The sequence below is a fragment of the Pieris brassicae genome, chromosome 11 (assembly GCF_905147105.1).
Source record: "Pieris brassicae chromosome 11, ilPieBrab1.1, whole genome shotgun sequence".
Classification (NCBI taxonomy): Eukaryota; Metazoa; Arthropoda; class Insecta; order Lepidoptera; family Pieridae; genus Pieris; species Pieris brassicae.
Genome location: NC_059675.1, coordinates 1,296,382 through 1,312,926, shown reverse-complemented (window position 1 = coordinate 1,312,926; position 16,545 = coordinate 1,296,382). Strand labels below are relative to the sequence as shown.

Genomic DNA, 16,545 nt, shown 5'->3' with positions numbered 1-16,545 from the left:
ACATAACTTTACCCCAGTTCCGTGATTCAAGATCGACTTTAGTATTGTCTTTTATAACACTACGTGGTGACTTGAGACTGAATCTAAGCTAATTGGAACCTAATATAAGATCTCTATGCAGCTAGGATCTTAAATCTGAAATACTTTTTTTTATTAAAATTATATTTCAATTCCAGTTTTTACGGATCTAAGCTATGTATTATTATTATAAACTTATAATTATTTACATAATTTTAAATTTATTTTTTTCCGACGTTTCGCGTGCTTTACGGCGTGCGTGGTCACGGTGACGTCACCGTTTAAAAGTGTTTTCTTAAGATCTACTTTTCTCTCATATCTAAAAAGAAAGTAATAAACATTCTCAAATCCTTAAATGTTCATTTCCTTTATGACTTATGTCATAGAGTATCTTAGACCAGTGTTTCCCAATCTTCTTGGTGCCATGGGCCACCTTAGCCTATGCCTTATGTCCCCTATGTATACATAATTTATATATTATCAGTTGGATTGTTCACTTAAGAAATTTAAATGATAGATTTTAGGAAGCAAAACTGTTTAGGAAATTTTCAAGTCATTATGAAAAACTGGAATTGAATTTCCAAATAATTTTAATCAAGATTAATAATTTTTCCGGCAGATTGAAGTTCCTTGTTGCATAGAGATTTTATATTAGGTTCCAATTAGCTAAGATTCAGTCTCATGTTACCACGTAGTGTTATATTTAGCTGATTTCGATTGACCAACACCCCCCCCCCCCCTCCCCACCAGCCAGATTGCCCACCTGTGGAGCGTAAGCCCCATGTTGTGAAACACTGGTTTAGATCATATTGTACCTCAGCTACGTGATCGTAAAGGTCACAACTAAAGGTCGTGCTTTGTTATTCAGGTTATGTCATTATAAAATCTTCGCCGCCGCTGACTTGGAATAAAAATATAAACATAGTATTTGTTTGAATATTAAAAAATGGCTCTATTGAAAGTTTTTTTTTCTTTTATGTTTAGATTATTTATACCTCTTTCATAAAAATGCTTACATTGAGTTCTTTTGTTTATTTTTTATATAGAACTGGAGGCCATCGGGCAGGAGTTTTATATGAAGTTAAGCTCGCCGCTCTTGGACACTAGCACTGCCAGCAGTGTTGGAAGTGTGTTGCTGATGTTTGTAAGAATTGGTAATTATTTTATTTGTGGCCATAATAACCAATCAATGCTTTGTTAAATTTGTCACCACCTGTGTGGTAAGAGAAACCTGAGAATGATATTTATTAATATAATATTAGAAATTTAATGCCAGACTCATACACACATAAAAACAAAGAGACTCTCGTATACGTTTTATCCAGTAGTAAAGATGACGAGCGCAATAAAACTGCAACTGCAACTGCAAAACTTCACTCGGCCAATCTATAAAAAGCGTTTTTTATGTTGAAGTTATAAAGTTCCCAATAATAGTTGAAGTGCAATCACATTTGATATAAAAAGACTCATTGATGGTGCATTCCGTATCGTATTAAAAAGTGTTTGAACACTTTTCAACTAAATTCATATTTATTTATATGCTTATCTGTATTTGTGCAGCTACTTATTGCAATATCTAAACAATTACGTTATACACAAGCCAAAAATGGAATTCAGATACAAACTTCATAAACTTTTAACAATAATACTTATACAGAAAAAATATTAATAAATTGTAAGATGCTAGGTCATTATTATAAATCTCTCTCTATATGCACACATGTGCACATTCTTATAACTCGTACCCCAAAAGCTGCAACTGCAACGCCTTAGAATTAGTTCATAACCATAAGTACCTGGGGCTTACAATAGATGACCGAATGTCCTGGAAAATGCACATTAATTCTGTCTGTGAAAGGCTAAGAGCGATACATGTCAAATTCACTTTAATAAAAAATAAAATACCTGTGCAATTAGGATTATTAAATGAAAACTACTTTACAGAAAAGTACCTCAAAACAATTAAAACATACTATCACTATTCAACACGTAGAAAATTAAAAAACGAATTTCTATTACCCAAATACAATAATTTATATGGGAAAAAAACATTAGATTACATCATTCCAAATTTAATAAACTCGATACCAGCTACACGTCTTACTAATATAACAAGAAACAATATTAAATTTAAATTAAAAAAATACTACATAAGTCAAACAATTATAAATTATGCATAACAAAAATTATGCTATATACGTCATTAAAACATATTCGAATATAGGAACTCATCCTGTATGCGAATGAGAATTCTCGACAAGAACAGTTTTCTTGCATCGGCTATCTATGGCGCGTCAGTGTTTAGATTTGTTTATGACGTTTTACGTGCAATTTTAAATCGTTTGAATGGTTTGATTGTTATAATTTTACAGTTTATATGTCACTGGCCTTAGTATATATATATGTGTTAATGATTTAAATATGTTCGACGTCCTGGTGCATAGAAAAACTGTGTACAGTTTGTGTTTCCACCACACCAACTTCCTTTATATTCAGAACATATATAATTCTCGTGTCACAATGTTCGTTTCCATACTCCTCCGAAACGGCTCGACCTATGCTTATGAATTTTTTATGCATATTCAGTTAGTCTGAGAATCGACTGATATCTACATTTCAAACACCTAAGTGATACAGTATACAAAAATACATACAACTGCTGAGCTAAAACATTCTTTCCTGTAAATAATATACATGACAAAACGACGTTTTCCGGGTCAGCTAGTTTCATATAAAAGTGGAATAACAAATACATTATATATAAGGTCACCAGAGCTTTTTATAATATTTTTTAAGTATTTTTAGTAACATTAAATATGTCTATTTGCTGGTAATGAGTGTTATAATCTAAAAACGATACATGACTGAGTTACGTAAACATATTGTGGAGGAATGTGAAATTGTTATAAAACATCGTCTGCGTATAATAAAAACATAAAAGGAATTATTTAATATTATCTCACCTTAGCTAAACGTATAGTAAATTGAATTTCCAATTGTCACGCCATATATAACTTTTTCTTATTAACGGAATTCTCATAAGTTTTGATGTATTTATTTGTTGAATCACCGATGACGCTGTATGTTGCAAATTCAGTATCTTTAAGAACGAAAGTATAAGCTGGTGATGAAATTGTACGAAAATGTTCTTGATGTTTGCGTAATAATATTTATTACCCTTTTTATACCAATCTACGTTTATGATGGGCACGTTGGGCGCCTATACGAATCACTCGAACTACGGAGATAGCAGTCACCAATATACCACGCCGTTGAGGCCGAGCTACGCTCGCCAAAACAGCCCGAGCTGAGCTCTACAGGCCCTTAAGGCCAACAGCGAGATTCCAAATTAAAAAAAAGCTAAGCATTCGGTAGATGTAAATAAAGTTTTCATTACAAAAAAATATGTATTAGGGCTATTATAACACAACAAGCTGTAGACCATTTTTTTACGAACTCGGTATTTTGACTGTACCAACATTCTATATTCTTGAAGCACTTATGACTGTAAAAAAACATCCAATATTGTTCAAAACATTCAAAGAGCCTATATGTACCAAGCCTTTATATACCGAGGGATCCAACACGGCTTTGGGTAACTGCATGCTCCACCACGATGTATACAAAAAATTGTTACGCCATGGCTATAAAACTATTTAATCACCTTCCTAGAAGTTATAGATCACTGCCATGTATTTTTTTCAAGGGAAGGGTGATTATGACATTTGCATGCCTATATATATGTGTCTGATTGAACGTATATTTGTAGTATTTTTATATAATAGGGGGCAAACGGGCAGGAGGCTCACCTGGTGTTAAGTGACACAGCCGCCCCCATGGGCGGCTGTGTCACTTAACTGCACCATACACACAATGCAACTGCAACTGTGTCCATACACACAATGCCAGAGGGCTCGCGAGTGCGTTGCCGGCCTTTTAAGAATTTGTACGCTCTTTTCTTGAAGGACCCTAAGTCGAATTGGTTCGGAAATACTTCAGTGGGCCGCTGGTTCCACAGTGTGGTTCCACACTTGCGGTGGTGCGCGGCAACAATTGCCTTGAGGTGATACGGGTGGAATTTTGTAATCTGCCTCGACGTCCGATGATGAAACTCAGCCGCTGGTATTAACTATCTTGGCAAATAAACAATTATTACAATGAATATTAAGTTAGAACAGACTTCATAGGCCTACTTCCGGCATTGCTTGGGCTATATGTGTCTAAAATTGTTTTGGTTCTCGGAGGCATGTCCCACTGTGGAATGGAGCTCACTAACAGCATTTCGCTAGCACTCACCAATTGCGCGCATGATTTTGCTTCTTAACCGGTTTTTCTGTTACGGACCAGCAGTGTATATATTTTCACCAAGCTAGGGAAGGCTGAGGAATGTAATATGTTTTTTTTTTATTGAGTAATATAATTTGTTATGTCTAAATATTATAATTATGGATTCGAAATTTTGCCGTAAATATATCTATAAAACTCTTGCGCGTGTATCTAGTCGTGATGTGACGCTTCCTTATATGCTTGTAAGTAAATTGTAGTTAAAAGCCATATCCAAGTCAAGAACGAAAAAATATTTTTTAATTCTACCCACACGAGGGTAAGTTTATTATGGGTCTTTACATACCGTTGTACGAAATTAAATAAAAGACGAAATATACTAATAAATGTATTATATTTTCTACAAGCAAATCCCCTATCTTACATACTTTTATAATTATTTACATGACTACACATGGCTAAAATACTCAATTGTAAACACTGTGTAGGAAAATTAAACAAAATGTGAATGTTAGGCGCATTGCGGGTATTTGACATTTGAAATGCTACTGTGTCGTTCACAGAGCAACAATATTCCAGAACGTTTGATATCTATGTGAATTGTACATTAATTACAATCAGTCCTGTATCTGACAATATGTAGTCTTCAAAGTTAAGTTTTTAGTCTAGTTTCAAGAAGTGGTTTTACAGAATTTCTTTAAGTTTCCTAAAAGTGCTGACGAGATGTAATTTAGGATAAGCTATAGAAAGCATCATTTCTGTGTACAATACAATATAACACTGAATATTAAAAACTACAGTAATACAATTTCGCAAGGAGTTTATCATTGCTTTAACAAAAAACAATTATGATGTTCATTACAGATCAACTTACATTTAATTAATAAACTAACATTTTAAATTTAATTTGTTTTACAGGGTTCGTACCGGGTTGGTTTTGATTACGTTATTATTTACTAACTAAATTAAATTGTACAACAGAAATGTATGTATTGGTGATACATAAATCGATTTGAAATTCTCCAGTCAACCGTAATGTAAATACATTACAGTAATATAAAGTATAGATACCGGCAAACATCTTGAACAAATGCCGTCATCTGCGCAGAAGCGATTATTAGGTATCACGGCGGCGGGAGAATGACGTGTCGATCGCGTGATTGGTAGATCAGTTGACGTTTGTGTACGATGCGCAAACTTTCCCCCACTCCCTTGTTTAATGCTCAAAAAGTTTGCCGGTATCTGTATTACATTTATACAAATAAGTATTGTACTAAAACTAAAACATCAGATATATGACGTAATCTTTGATAGAGGTGTGGGTGGGCCCCCCACACGTTTTTACAATTTCATGTCATTTAGCACACGTCATTCCGGTGTTGGTCCTGCCGCTGCCGGAAATATTTAGTAAGTACTTCTTGCTTCAATTATGTCGTCAGTACAGACCTACTTTTTTTGTTATGATTACCAAAAACGATGTTAATGGCACGAACAGCGGCAGCGCAGTGGAACTATTCACATTCGTTGTCCACTTCACTGCCCTGATCGAGGGCTGAGTGTGCATAATAATAGTCGTGAATTATAGTAAATTTCTTATAATAATAAGAACAATGAACTTTCTAATTACAATCCCATTCTATGTTTTAGATAATCTTAATCTAGTCATAAGAGCCAATATTACCGTTACATGTAGACACCTAAAAATAAGCTCAAACCTATGTGGGACTTTGTGATAACGCTTAAGGCCTATCTACGTGTGTTTTTATTATTTTGGTACAGGTTAAATTATTTGTGCCTTATTTAATGCGCAAGCATTGACCTTTCGAATGATTGAACCAGCTGGTATCACTTATCAGAAGTATAAAACAAATAAACGTATGTAACCAGGATATCTTTTGCGTTTAGCCGAGCCTCAGTAATTTTGTAGAACGGCTTAAGCAAGACTGATTGTTGTACATATACTTATAGTAACATTTATTCAGTTTTACTGACTCAGGAGCTCTGTCCACGACACTAGTCACATTTTACGAAGCCTTCGACAGGTGTTACTGCCTATGTCAACATCGTGTGTAATCTTAATGTGGAAAATAATCTTAACAGTACATTGAAATAGCTTAGTATGATTGTACGAAAAACTTTTTAAATACTCACATTTTCGAGCGCAAATATAAAAAATGATGGGAACCTGGGAGCTGTAAGAAAATATTTGTGTTGTGTACGTTTTAATACAATCAAATCACATATACACAAACAATAGAGAAAGTATAGGCTTAGTACACATAAGTGAACAAATGAATATAAATCTATATATATAAAAATGTTAAAAATCCCTATTTCCCTTGGTCACGGCATCACGCGTGAACGGCTGGACCAATTTCGCTAATAATTTTTTTGTTGTGTTTGTTATTGTCAGGAGAAGGTTCATGGATGAAAAAATTAAGAAAATTTCGCTGAAAGTTTGAAAATTTAAGTATACTTAACCTCCATATTAATCCTGACAACGTCTGTCGGGTCCACTAGTAACTAATAAATACCTTACATTTGGATCTCATTCTACTTAAGAAGAGTCTATAAATCATTGGATCATATACAAGGTCTTCCCACTATGAATCGAATGACGCATGCACCACCACATCACGGCGACTAATAATCTCTGCTGCATCGAACTTCACAACATTAAATTTGTTAATTATACAAAACAATCAAACCGGTGAAGCATTAAACCTAGTTCAGCGTGGGTTAAATTAGTTCCGAATCGGTATTTTAATAATTAAACTTTGTTATGGGAATATGTTGTTCGAAATTTTCATATGCGGTCTTATAAAATGTGTGTTATAGTGTTTGTCACTGTGTTTTTTATATATAAGGTAAGCTAAGTAAGGTAATTAATATTAAATAAATAAATCATTCGCGCTACAACCTTTTTAGGTCTGTTTCGTGATCATTTGTCAATCTAATAGGCAAGTAGGCGACACACGCCGTCGACTTTTTGGGTCTAAGGCAAGCCGGTTTCCTCACGATTTTACCTTCACCGTTCAAGCGAATGTTAAATGCGCATAAATAGAAAGTTCATTGGTGCCGGGGATCGAACCTACAACTTCAGGGATGAGAGTCGCACGCTGAAGCCACTAGGCCAACAGTGCTCTTATTATATAACGGTCTTAAAAATGTTACACCGAAAACTGATACCCAGACCTAAATAGTTGTAGCCATGGTTTTTTTATGTATCCTTGTCACTTGGACCAAACATTGTAAAGCTTTGCGTATTTAAATTATATATGTAGGAGCGATACGATACTAGTTTATTTAATTAGCCATTATTGACAGTTCTATAAATTTCTTGATTAATGTTTTTTTTAAACAGGCCCTCAGACACATTGCGGGCCTTTTCAGAGAGAGGTCATAGATAAATGATATGCAGCTGACAGTAACGCCATTGCTCTGACATATATTATTCACTTTTTTAAATTTTCATTACATCATTGCCATTTTTCTGTATTAATTAGGCAATATTATGCGCTAAAGCGTTTTCTGCGTTGTGCTTCAAGTTTGACGGATATTTGACATTTGACAGATGTGAATTTATTATCTACGATACTATAGTAAATTGTCAGTGACAATCAATAGTGTGACATGTTGAGTTGCCATTAAATCTTTAAAAATGGAACGCCGTCTACATTTCTATTTGTGATTATGCACTTATGTAAAATAATAATTTTGTGCTGTTCGATCTATGTATAAATGACAATAGCTTATCTAATATTTATGTTCTATTTATTATAACCTGGTGTCTTTTAATAAGACAGCCGCTTCGTACGAAGGCAGTTCACTATCTGTCTTCACTTTGTGGCAACGTGGGCACGCTTCAGAGACCACCTCCTGAAATTAATAGACTTATATAAAGGCTGTTTCAATCGAGTTGGGCTATAGAGTATATTTAAATAGTAATTAATAAACTTTAACGAGATCCATGATAGTTTGTTTGCTTAACTTCTTTATAAATGCACAATAATTTATGTGTGAATGGTTCCGCGTTAACACACATATTTATGTAAAAAATATGATATTCGTTTGTGCATAAATGTATTTATTGATATTAGTTTTTTGTAGCCCAGCCTTGCTTCAAATGAAATATCGCATAAGCGCATTGCCAAATGTTACTTCGAAATACAGGCCACACAAATATTTTATTAAAAATAATAATGGGCAAGCGGGTAGAAGGCTCGATTTATCTTAAGTGCCTATGGACACTCTATGATAGATGGCTCACGAGTGCGTCGCCGGCCTTTTAAGAATTTGTACATTCCATTATTGACTTCTAGGATTATATATATATTAAATGACTTTCTGTGTATGTCCTACCTCTAATGTTATACAATCCTTGTGTGACAAATCTGCAACCACGAGATCATATGCTGGTGGTGGTCCGGCCACCTCCTCTTGTTGTACCTGAAACATAACCTTGTTAATATCAAGAGATAAGCTTAGCTATTAAATAGGATAGTTTAGTATAAACTAACTAATTTATTTGCTATTTTTAGTATTAATAAATATTAACTAAATCTTTTTCTATTGTTGCATTTAACACTGGTCCACACACTGGCACATTCCTGTGTCAGTGACCATATTCCTACATATAGGTTTTATTTATTCACAATACATATTAGACATAAACGTATTAAACATAAAAAAATTGTTATTAAAATCTTTAGGCAAATTATAGGTTTATTAATTCATACAATAAAAGAACTTAAATATATTAGTGTTATTGTATTGGTTTGAGTTCAGAGGCGCTAATTGAAGATTTAAGTGGGCAGAGCTGGTGCTTTCCTCGCTCAACGAATAAGTATCACAATATACTGAGAGACTAAGTGAGGCCACCGACCTTTAGCCTTTAAGTGTACATTCATACAACGATGAAATACTACCTTTAACTGTAAAGGTTCCTACACTGCCACAGGGACCAAACTTTTTAAATTTGTTTGAATTTTCTTTACTACTTTTAATTATTTTTATTATTACTATGTAGGTTAAGAAAATTGTATATTTGATTGTTATGTTTAGGTTTTAATAAACGATAATACATGATTAAGGCCCTCTCCCAGCACGAATGGCTGTGTCAGTGTCTCGGAGTGGACTGTGGTGCGCAGTAGAGAGCTGGAGTACTGAGGCGCGCCGGCCCGTAATAACAATTAGTTATGTAAAACATTAAATTAATGTAATTTTATATTTTTTTTCTGAAATTAATTATTTGGCTTGTGATAAAATATATCGTATAAATTTCAAAATTATGTTTGATATACATTTTCGTTATAAAATGAATTGAAAGTGTTGAAAATTGATAGGTAATAGATAGGTCCTTAAAGAAAATATAGGGCTGTGTCAATTTCTTTTGGATTCCAGTTAGTACTAAACTGTATTTATTTCAATCATACCACAAGTTATTAGATAGCACCTATTAAAAAACTTTGTAAATTTGTTAATGAAATATTGAAATAATGATAAAATGTTATGTTTCATATAATAAATTACTCAAAAACCAATATCAACCAAAACCTTCATGTTAGTAATTAGTTTAAATAAATAACAAATATATGTTATACTGGAACAAGTCTAAGTGTTAAATTTTAGATAAGATCATTAGAAGTGGAAACGAAACTTAATAAACTGAGACGACCGGTGATGCGCATGCGCACCTACGGAAAGCTTCACTTCATAGAAAGGTTTCGCCGAAGGAAGAATGTTACGGGTCACGATATCCAGATAAATTGTTGCAGTAAACGGTCGGTGGGTGGTCAGGTAGCGGAAGTCCCATTTTCAAGTGCTTAGACCTTAGTTTAAGGTATTATTTGTATTCTTAAGTAGATAGATTTACGCTAACGTGCCCGATGGACGTTAGTCATAAGCTTGAGACAAGCGTCTTGTAATTTTGTTTTACCACTAACGTTCGACTAATACACGGAACAGCAAATAGCTCCACTTGGTTCCACCACGTTTCATTTCGAGAGTACGTCGGTGATTCATCGTACGCTTACGAATATCTTTTATCAAAAGTTTCGCGATTTTTACGCGGATCAATTGAGTGTACTGTGTGCATATTGACGTTTGATTGGTTGATTGGCCGCGCTGTCCAAACAAATCAAACATACTCGATGGTTCAATATTTTCAGCTTTGATTTTTGTATAACATCCTAACGTCATGTGTAATTATAGTCTTGTTTGTATTATTAAACTAATTTGTATTATTATGAGTAAATTAAAATAGGCTAATTTCTTCGTATGAAACAATATTTTATGTATAGAAGAACAAAGTTTAATTGTATATTAATACTTTTTATAAGATTTCTTTGTTTATATACAAATAAATAATCGTTTAATCGCTTATATTAAAATTGTTCGTAAATAATGTTTTAACATTACGTCGGAAAAATCGGGTTAGAAATGAAAATGAACCGAGAAAGCCAAATTTTGGATATTACGTGGTGGGCGATTCTCGGTTCATTTTCATTTCCAAATGTATATAATGAATGAATAACAGGGTAACCATCTATTAGAATCGGTTGAGCGTGTGGTGCAATTCCTGTATAAAATAAAGATATATATATATAAAGTGGCGCTACAACCTGTTTAGGTCTAAAGCTAAGATTTCTGTTTCATGATTATTTGTCAATCTAATAGGCAAGTAGGTGATCAGCCTCCTCTGCTGACGCGCCATCAACGCCTTCACCTTTCGAGCGATTGTTAAATGCGCACATGGGAAGATCGAACTTACGACCTCAGTGATGTGAGTCGCACGCTGAAGCCACTAGGCCAACTGTTCTTCAATTCCTTTATAGTAAAGATACGTTAAGTTATTATGTTCGATCTTGGTATAAAATACTTTTCTACTTTCTTGAGAATGTATATGTCTCATTATTTATCATTAAACGAACAGTTAAAGGTAAAAAAAAACTCAGCTGAACAAATAAACGATGTTTTTATAGCACTCCCTTTAGAGTTGGAATCAAACGGTAATGGAACCCTCATTCGACTTAAAATAATAATTATTATCAAGTATATTCAACATTTACTCGAATATATTCACACGAACTGTATATTCACATAAAATAAATGGCAACCGTATGTACGCATTTGTAAATTCCAATAGCAATCGCGATCTTTTTTGACTTGAAAACTGTAAATAAAATTGTTTAATTTCATCTAATTTAAAATATATTTGCGCATTTATGTTTTTTTTTTAATTCAGAAACTGATCAAATACACACTAATTAAAAGTTTATACGCTGTATAATGCTTCCTATCTCATATTCTCACACGTTAAATCTTATGAATTTATGTGTCCTTTTACCGTCGCTTTTTTGGATAGCTTAGTTCGGCTGGAATGGTCTTTTCTCGCGACTAGTGAAAGATCCCCTGAAACTCTGACCTCGGCTTGGGCCGCCACCGGGTGGTCAAGCTCAACTCAAAATAACTTTATCAACAGAAAAGATATTAAATTGATTCTAAATTTACATTTACTACCAGTTCGCAAGTCAAGAGCTTAGAGCGGGAAAGCAACTCTCGGCCACTATTTTTAATCGCCAAGTTTTCAGTCATACAAATTGTTTTAACTGGAGCAAATCAATCCCAAGCATTAGGTCAATCTTCAAGGGCTGGATGAAAGCTCACTGTACTAGCTTTTCTACTCTTCTCTGACTCTGATTTGCCAAGACAGCGATACCGATCTTGAGGTTGTCGTATGCAGGGTAACGCTATCGGAAGCAGCAGAGCAAGGGCTCAGTTGCAGGTGCTTGTTCTGAACCCTGTCTCTTTTTTATTGTAGACAACATAAAGCATATATATAACCCTTTTTACCGTTCTACCAATAACCATTGCTAAAGGTATGCATAAGTTTATACGCTATGCGTAAGGCATACCGTATCTAATAAATCTCTTTTGATCAAACTTGACTTTTGTAATTCTTGCATTTATTCTTATTGCATATCATTTATTATTCTTTTGTATTGCACCGCAATTCGTGATTCCGTGAAATGAGCTTTTTAGTTTTTAGTTAATTTTACGATTTATTTTAGATTAAGGTTGGTGATTCTATATTTTTTTATAAGATTTGGTAATGCAAATTACCCATCATATTTGTGTTCTAAGGGTTGTCTGAAAGAGATCGCTTGTTAGCGGTAAGGCCGCCCGTTACTTCTCTTATAATTTTGATGTTGTGTGTTATTTGTTTTTCTATAAATGTAACGAAGTGTAAATAAATAAATAAAGACTTAATTTGTGTTGAACTTAAAAATATTTTTCTCTTTCAGATGCACAAAGCTGGTGATATTATTGGAATATCTTTAACTTATTTGTCATGGTGAGTATTTGAGACATCGATGAAAAATAAAATATAGACATTAAAATAAAAAATAAAAAAAACAAATGAAGATCTAAGACTAAGACCAAGAACAATCCTTAAGTATCAGTCTACTTGACCAGTTTTTTCGGGATGAAGATGGGTTCGTCCAATGAAATAGTGGATATGCATTACTGATTCTTGTCTCGTGTAGCAGTTTCTGACCAGAAAATAAGGAAGTCGAGACCTTTTATATAATCATATTTTGGTTATTAAAGTGGTTGAAGTTTTAGAGAAATCTATTTACACACATACATTTTACAGAAAATAGCTTAAACGCCCGGTCCGTCATCTACTTAGTTGCGGTCTGTGAATAACAATAAAAAAAATGTACTGTAATCGTACCCAGGCTTTTGGGTTACATATGCCTTGTCAGTCACTGAGCAAGGGTGTTTAACGAAATAAAGATAATTCAGTGTTAAATGAGACGTCATTCATGAATCATTTAATTTAAACGAATTACTGAAATTGACATGGAACTTCAATTTCGTGTAATGTATTTTAAATTTACCTTTTTAATTATTAAACGAATTGGTTCGGTTTTTACAAATGTAAATGAAGACGATAACGTGTACGTACGTTAGAACAAAGTGTTCGATAATAAAATTTAAAAAAAAAATAACAAATTGATTACATTTTCATAACTTAATGTCTAATGTCCATAAATCTTAGGGAATTTTAAAGTATGAAGGTCAAAATTCAATTCATTTTTGACGTATGAAAGTCAGTTTCCATTCCCTTTTCCTGTTTCAGGCTGACTGAAGTTCTGTTGACTGTGTGACTGTTACCATTACATGATCAAATGCATAATCATGATGTATGTATGTATGTAGGTGTGGACTCTGTTTCCGCACTTAGACGCTCAATAGGTCCATTGTGCGTAAAGTCCTGGCTAACTAAGCCAGCCTAACTCCTTCCAGAAGCACAGAAGCCTCCTGGGCACCTCGCAGGCTTCACGGAGCGACCTCACTGCATAATCATGATATACGGTCTAAAATTATCGTGATTCATCTGCAGTTTTTCTTTTTCATGTGTCCTTTTTTGGTTTAGTTTTTTTGATCCTATTTAAGTTTTGTCTAGATACATATATGTATAATGTAGTTTTACACTTCCTTAACTTAACTTATGTAATTTAATACAATTTTTTTCCTGGAAGAGCTCGCTCGAAATGATAAGCCCTCCTTTTCATTTAATTATGTTTAATTTTTATTAAATTAATGCAACGAAGTGTCAGTAATTAAATAAAAATAAATCAATGTCTTAAACTTATGTTTAATTTAATTTTAATTATAACATATACAGATAAACCTTCATCACACTATCTATTTGTGATATAAGGAGTACAACAATTCATTCATTACATTTCTAATGTACAGCTTTTAAACATACATATGGCGGACTTTATGTTGTATGTAATAATATGAAAACGTTATGTAATTAATAATAAAAAATAATTAATTTTCTATTTTGGAAAGCACTGCTCCAGACTATTGTGTTAGCGGTAGTTGATCTAGTTCTGAGGGTAGGAAATTAAACACTTCAATGATGACTTAATTCACTATAATTTACTTCGCTGATTTTACGTGAACTGTATAACTTCAAACTTTTACAAAGAAAAGGCCTGTGCGCATGTGTTACAACCTCTTTTATAATCACAACTCCCTCCTCCGACTCGACCATCCCACTTCGGGAAGATGGTCGAGTCAATTCGTAACAACTCGTAAACAACCGAACGAGTCAAATGAATAACTATTGCACATGCGCACTCGTAGCAAGATTCTTAAGAATATGTTTCATAAAAAATGTTTAGTATTTAATTAAATAAATATTAGAAGCTAACAATTGTGTACAATCATTTTTGTGCCGTGCACCACCAAAACTATTTAAAACGGCTAGGCCACTTTATGTGTACATAATATTTCACTTAAGAAACTTAAATTATAGGTTTAGATAGAAATTACTAGGAATTTTTTAACGAAACACAAATTTGGTGGTGGCTTTTGTATGGAGATGTTTAAAATACTCTCTTATTTGAAGCTGGGTAACAACTGACTTTAATGGTTTAAAATATGATTGTAACTAACACTAAATTAGGGGTAGAGGGGTTGGCTAAGTAACTAACTTGGCTTATCTAAGCCTTTTATGGTATTGGACATTATCGGAAACGACAATGTTAAAATACAATTCATAAGTGTGGTCAAAACTTAAGGGCTTATATTATTTTTTATGTAATAGGAGGCAAACGGGCAAGAGGCTCACCTGATGTTAAGCGATATCGCCGCCCATGGACACTCATATTGCCAGAAGGCTAAGTGCGTTGCCGGCCTTTTAAGAATGTGTACGGTCTTTTCTTGAAAGAGCCTAAGTCGAATTGGTTCGGAAATACTTCAGTGGGCACCTGGTTTCACATAGCGGTGGTGCCTGGCAAAAACTTAGAAAACGCTAAGTTGTGGAACGACGGACGTCAAGGTGATACGGATGGTATTTTGTATATTGGCCTCAAGTGTGTTTTTACTCTTTATATTATAATTATGTAACATAACTAATGTTGGGTAACATAATTCATAGCAACTAAAATTGAAATTCCAATTAAATTATCGAATGGCCCTTAACAATCAAATTGTCCCCGTTGAGGCGTGGGCCCCACATAGGGAACCACTAGTCTGGAGAGTCACGGGGTACTAATACAGTTCTCACTATAACGAGCCTGAGATATGTTTGCTTTTTAGCAATAAATAAAAATATTATTTGCATTTCTTAAAATATGTATAATTGTATCGATCACAACAAACATCAAATTTCGTGCACTGCTTCTACATAGAGTTGAGGTATCTTTAAAATTGATTAAAAATGCAGATGTCATCAGCAAACTACTATTCTTTGTGTGATCTATCAAAGCGAGTGGCGAATTTGAGTGTACCTATTATTACCTACACTTGAATATGTTAAAATGAGTAATTTTACACACGAAATTTGCATATAAATTGTTCTACCCACTAGTCAATGTCATTTAATAGTATAATATGTGAAAAACACGTTTGATACGAATATTAATGACGCATTCGTCAAAGATAACAAGTAAGAATGAAGTAGTTAAATCAGAGAGTTAATTGAAAGTAAAGTAAGAAGTTCCTAGTCAGTTAATTAAAAATCGATATTCAATCCAGTCACTAGCATTTTGATTTAAATAAGCGTCGAAAACGCTTAACTATCTGTCTGACCGAAAGCCAGCGTGTTGATGAACAATGTAAAAGACGATGGTAAATTAAGTTCTGAACGTTGTTTAATTTTGTTCTAAACGATGTCGTCGTAAACGGTTTTAAGTTATATGTTGGAAATACTTGGGTCATATGCTCCGGCCATAGCCCTTGGCTGGAATCCACAAGGTAAAAGGATACGTGGTCGCCCAAAACAGACCTGGCAACAAATCATCTTTGCATAGGTGATGAAAGCTGGAATGACGTCTAAAGAAATTAAGAGAGTTACCCAGGACCGATCAGGCCGGTCCTGGTGAAATGCGGGAGCGATTACGGAGCCTCTGTATCACGGCTTTGTAGAGCAATTTCAGATGGTTTTAGTGGGTATTGCTCACCCAGTCTCTGAAGTGCTGAGAATCTAGGGTCGCGTCCCACATACCCATGCAATTTTTAGGGATAGAGGAGTGCGCAAATGCATTTCCACCAAAAAAAGGGCCGATTTTCTACGCTGGATACCCTCTGCTCATCCTGGAGGACATAGGACTTTAAATGTAAGTGTATATGTGAAAGTCCTCGTCTAAACAGGAAACTTATTAAATTCTAATCATTAATTGTTAAATTAGAACTCTTAATAACGCAAGTGCAGTGAGC

The 16,545-nt window shown here is 34.0% G+C and overlaps 1 protein-coding gene across 6 annotated transcripts in view; it reads left to right on the top strand.

Moving 5' to 3' along the window:
- Nucleotides 1–16,545, top strand: part of LOC123715898 (probable beta-hexosaminidase fdl) — a 99,645-nt gene that overhangs the window by 28,446 nt on the left and 54,654 nt on the right. For 4 of the 6 annotated variants that reach the window (XM_045671254.1, XM_045671253.1, XM_045671257.1 and 1 more), the window contains one exon: nucleotides 12,609–12,658. The exons of 1 other annotated variant lie outside the window; for it this stretch is intronic. The gene's annotated coding sequence lies outside the window, so the exon portion shown is untranslated. Of the gene's footprint in view, nucleotides 1–1,143; nucleotides 1,163–12,608; nucleotides 12,659–16,545 lie in introns of those variants that run through there. One more of the 6 variants, XM_045671255.1, reaches the window with a different exon arrangement.